Source organism: Triticum aestivum, chromosome 5D, assembly GCF_018294505.1.
Source record: "Triticum aestivum cultivar Chinese Spring chromosome 5D, IWGSC CS RefSeq v2.1, whole genome shotgun sequence".
NCBI classification, from domain to species: domain Eukaryota; kingdom Viridiplantae; phylum Streptophyta; class Magnoliopsida; order Poales; family Poaceae; genus Triticum; species Triticum aestivum.
The window spans coordinates 191,027,459-191,033,458 of NC_057808.1; positions in this window are offsets into that span (position 1 = coordinate 191,027,459).

Consider the following 6,000-nt stretch of genomic DNA (forward strand, 5'->3'; position numbering starts at 1 on the left):
GAAAAAGTAATGAACTAACATGGATAATACAATGAAAAAGTATGAACACCGACAACTGAAATGAGAGTGTGAACATTAATGTAATGTCGGTGAGAAATACGTACTCCCCCAAGCTTAGGCTTTTGGCCTAAATTGGTCTAGGGCCACCACTGGCCCGGATGATATCCGAAATCATAGTTGGGGTCGTATTGTGCTGCGGCAGCTACCGCTTGGCGAGCTGCCTCCTGGAGGGAGCAGCCTCCGTTGTTCTCTCATACTTGTTTGCCTCCTCTCTAGTTATAAAATATCTCCTATTTACCTGAAAGTTAAAGAAGGCAGGAGCAGGAAGGGTAATATGGACGGCACGCCGTCTGTCAAAGATTAATCGGTACTGGAGGGACTGTTCGTTCCTCTCAAGAAACTGGTAGCGTACCATTGCATTATAATCTAGGAAGGCAGGTGGCAACTCAGTGTCATTCCCTCTTATGGGTACACCAAGATAATTAGCTAAACGAGTTGCATAAATCCCACCAAATAAATCTCCCTCTTTAGCATTAAGATGTAACCTCCTCGTAATAATAGCCCCCAAGTTATATCGCTTATCACCTAACACTGCACACTTGAGGATACTAAGATCTGGAACGCAAAGGTGGCAGTGATCATGTTTACCGTTAATGCATCTGCCTACAAAGAGAGCAAAATAATGTATCGCAGGTGATGCGGAGCATCCTATGGTCATCCCCATGGACCTACCGTCATCTCACCAAGTGCCAAGAGGACCTATGACATGAGCACGAGCTAGAGCTCTCGAGACCGAGGTGACTTTCTTCCTTAGTGATATCACATATGATCCACTCGAGACATGGCCACTACCTAAGTCTGAAATGTTGTGCATGGTTAGGTACCAAGAGGACCCTCCCGAAGATGCACGAGAAGACGGACAACTCTCCAAGTTCACGGAAGAAGAGAACCAATGGAAGGAGACAAGAACAGCTCCCAGGTCCCGGACATCCAGCCATGACCCCGAACATCCGGCCCCTGGAGGTGTCGTCTGCAGCAACGGACCAGTGGCTAAGTCTACAGGGCCCGGACATCCGGCCTCCACCCCGAAAATCCGGACACCGCCTATCCAGAAAGCTTCAAGACCGATCCCGCCAGCCCGGACATCCGCCCCCCCCCCCAGCCCAGACACCCGGCTCCTCCTGAAGGCCCAGACATCCGGCCCGACGCCCGGACATCCGGCCTCATATGTCTGCGCACAGTAAAGGGCTGAGGCCCATGTACCCCTTCGCCCACCTAGACTATATATACTCCTTGATGCGGAGCATCCTATGGACATCACCATGTCAAGAATCCCATCGCTAAGAGACACGTTCAACTTCTACTTCGATCATACTAAGGTGAATTCCATCCTTCATGCGTGTCTTCTTAGTTCCCTTGAGGATGGTATACTAATTTACCCTCCTACCATGTGCCCATATAGGTTTGAGCCCGATGATGAACGTGCCATGGAGGAGGTCAACCACAAGCGAGCGCCTACACCGTCCTCGAGAGAAGCATGGAAACGTAGAAGGAACCGTCAAGGAGAAGGCGAGGTTCCACCTGCACCGACAGGAGTCCACGAGAAGACGTGCTGCGAGCTTCAGGACACCCCGTGCGCACGGGCCCTTGGACCCCGTGCCCACGGTACAAGCCCGTGCACACGGGCTAAGTCACCAGCTCTCTGGATACCCCGTGCGCACGGGCTCCACTTACCCCGTGCGCACGGGGCCTCCTGCGTGTGACTGTTGGGCTTTGCCTTGTATTCCCATTTCGCCCCTTACGCCTTCATCCCTTGGACCTATATATACTCCTTCATCTCCTCCATTTAGACTAAGCTAAGAATAGAACTAAACACTAGAGCTTAGCTCATGTATCTCCCCTTGTGGGATTCCTCTTGAGAGAGAGACACTCCATTGGAGTTCAAGGCCTCCATTGGAGAAGATCCCTGGTGGATAAATCAAGCCCTCATATCCTTCATAGGATTTGGGATGAACTCTACCATGTATCTTATTTTCTTTTGTTGTTCATGTACCTTGTGGATCTTGTGTGTTTGATTGTCTAGTGGATGTGTGATTGGACTTGTTCTTGAGTGTTCCTCTTGTTTTATCTCTTGTGTTCATCTTGTTCTTGGGGATTCCCCCTCTAATTCGTGAAAGATCTCCCCATAGGGTTCCACCCTACAACATCTTGGTATCATGAGCCATGGTTTCTCACGAAATTGGAGCCCCCTTCTTGTTCTCTAGCCTAATTTTGTTGTGTTCTTCCCCAAATTCAAAAATTCCCCACCAAAAATAGCCCCAAATTTTTTTGTGATTTGTTGGTTTGATGAGGTTTTGTTGGATTTGATCCATGGATTTGCTTGGTTTCAAGTGGATCTAGCTTTCCTCCACCTTCCCCTACCTTCCATCCTTCGATTTTGACCGCAATTTCGAGATTTACCCACGGATCCGAAGCAGTTCGTCCGCTCACAGAGCACCCCGTGCACACGGGACCCCATGCACACGGGCCAGACAGACCCCGTGTGCACGGCCCTTCCAGTGCGCTTCGGCCGCTGTCCCTTCGACCACCCACCCTCCCATACCACCCCCATACCCCCAGCTAAACCCCAGCAACGAGATCCATCCATTTGGAGCCCAGATCGGGAAGAAATCCGCCAAACCCGCGTGTCCCAGGTGACCCCGTTGTAGCGCCCACGATGCGGCTATATCTCCCACGTGTCGAGGCACGACTTAGAGGCATAACCGCATTGTAGGTATTGTCGCAAGAAGGGTCATCTTCACACAATCCCATGTAATGAACAAGAATGGGATAACGAGAGTTGGCTTACAATCGCCACTTCACACAATACATAAATTATTTCATACATCATCCAAAATCCACACATAGACCGACTACGGTCAAAACCAAATGAAAATAAGATAACCCCAAATGCTAGATCCCCGATCGTCCCAACCGGGCTCCACTACTGATCATCCGGAAACGAAACATAGTAACGACCACGTTCCTCGTCGAACTCCCACTTGAGCTCGGTTGCGTCATCTGCACTGGTATCGTCGGCACCTGCAACTGTTTTGGTAGAATCTGTGAGTCATGAGGACTCAGCAATCTCACACCCGCGAGATCAAGACTATTTAAGCTTGTCGGAAAGGATGGGGTAATGAGGTGGAGCTGCAGCAAGCACTAAGCATATGGTGGCTAACATACGCAAAAGAGAGCGAGAAGAGAAGCAACGCAACAATCACGAAGCTAGAAAATGATCAAGAAGTGATCCTGAAACTACTTACGTTCATTCATAACCCGAACCGTGTTCACTTTCCGGACTCCGCCGAAAAGAGACCATCACGGCTACACACACGATTGATGTATTTTTAATTAAGTCAAGTGTCAAGTTCTCTACAACCGGACATTAACAAATTCCCATCTGCCTCATAACCGCGGGCACGGCTTTCGAAAGATAATACCCTGCAGGGGTGTCCCAACTTAGCCCATTATAAGCTCTCACGGTCAACGAAGGATAAACCTTCTCCCGGGAAGACTCGATCAGTCTCGGAATCCCGGTTTACAAGACATTTCAACAATGTTAAAACAAGACCAGCAAGACCACCCGCTGTGCCGACAAATCCCGATAGGAGCTGCACATATCTCGTTCTCAGGGCACACCGGATAAGCTAAGCGTACAGGTACCAACGTAACCCAAGTTGCCAAGGGACGGTCCCGCACGGTGCTCTAGTTTGGACCAACACTCGGAGGAGCACTGGCCCGGGGGGTAAAATAAAGATGACCCTCGGGCTCGCGAAAACCCAAGGGAAAAAGGCTTAGGTAGGCAAATGTAAAACCAAGGTTGGGCCTTGCTGGAGGAGTTTTATTCAAGGCGAACTGTCAAGGGGGTCCGATAAATCACCCAACCGCGTAAGGAACGCAAACTCAAGGAACATAACACCGGTATGACGGAAACTAGAGCGGCAAGAGTGGAACAAAACACCAGGCATAAGGCCGAGCCTTCCACCCTTTACCGAATATATAGATGCATTAATTAAATAAGAGATATTGTGATATCCCAACATATCCATGTTCCAACATGGACCAAACTTCATCTTCACCTGCAACTAGCAACGCTATAAGAGGGGCTGAGCAGAAGCGGTAACATAGCCAAACAACGGTTTGCTAGGAAAGGATGGTTAGAGGCTTGACATGGCAATACGGGAGGCATGATATAGCAAGTGGTAGGTATCGCAGCATAGCAATAGAGCGAACAACTAGCAAAGCAAAGATAGAAGTGATTTCGAGGGTATGGTCATCTTGCCTGCAAGGTTCTCAGAGTTGTCGAAAGCTTGATCCTCGTAAGCGTACTCAACAGGTTCCTCGTTCCCGAACTCGTCTCCCAGCTCTACCCACAGCAAGAACACAAGCAATGGAACCACAATCAATCACGGGAAATGCACAAGCAACATGATGCAATACATGCATGAAATGCGAGATGTGATATGCGATGCATATGCGTGCTCCGGAAGAAAAGGATGAACAAGGCATCAACTTGGCAAACCAAGTATGCCACGGGAAAGATGAGATGATTTCGGTCGAAATCGATATAAAGATCCCGAAAACGGATGCACGGTTTGCAAATGGCAAGCAAAACAAGAATGACATAATTCTGCGATTAACAGCATGATAGCACTTAGAATACATCAAGTAAATATGCTACAGCACCCCAACATAGCAACAAAGCATATGGCAGTGATCTACAGGAGATGCTTGACAAAAGATGAACATTGAGCTATGGCTAGATCACAATATAACAGGTTCAAACAAGCATGGCAAAAGTGCAAAAGCTATCAGCTTCACAGACTTGGTGAAAATACTGAACATGACTGAAACAGCATCAGGTAGCAATGTTCAGAGCAAGGAAAACACATGTTACAGGAACTTATCATAGCAAAACAAGGCATGGCATGAATCTGCTAAATGCATAGAACAAAAGTCCCTTACTGACCATAAGCCAAAAAGGATCAGAAGATATGATGGCACCCATGTAAACATAGCAAGTTTCGTTAACAGGTTCCAGACTTGGCAGAAAACAGAGCATGGCATTAACAGAATTATGAAGGCATCATTGTGAGCTCGATTCACTCATCACAAAGCAATGCATGACAAAAAAAGCATACCTACAGCAAGATGGCATGTTCATTAAGCTAACCATGGCAAGAGCAAGTTCATAGCATGTATGGATCAACTACAACAACCTTGGCAATATTGAATATCATGTTAACATTCTGCCAGGAACATTTTATAGCAAAAGCAGAGCAAGATTGAGACATGCTAGGGCACTCCATAATTGCAAACAGGGGCATGGATGGATAGAGCACAACTATATGTCCAAAACATCCTTACTGAACATACTCAAAATAAGCATGGATCTCACTGTAGACACATGGATACATGGCAACAAAATAACATCAGCAAAAGACTTAGCAAAATCCTAAGTCCCTGAAAACAGAAACATCACGAAGCCTAGTTTGCATGCTTGTGCTAGTCACCAAATAGATCACAAAAATACATGGCATACACCTTTGTGAAGATGGCGTGGCATATATCAAAACACCTGTAGAGCTCATGCCCATAAGATGCACACATCAAATGCAACAAAAATAACAAAACATTAAGTTCTGATAAGTAACAGCAGTAAACATCATATAGCACTCTTGCACCAGAGATTTGGGCGTCAATATGAACTCAAACGAGCATGACACAATGGAACAAAATGAAGAGCATCTCGTGATGAACATTTCGTTATAACATACACGCAAAACGGAGCAGCATGCAAGGAGATATGATGCGATGAACAGGGCAACATAAAGTTACATAACTCTGGACTTGGAGGATTTTCGGGGTCAACCTCGATCTAGGGTTCCGTGGCACGCGAACCGAGGTAGCGGAGGAGAGGAAGACGGTGGCGACTCGGGCGGCGCGCGGAGGCGCGTG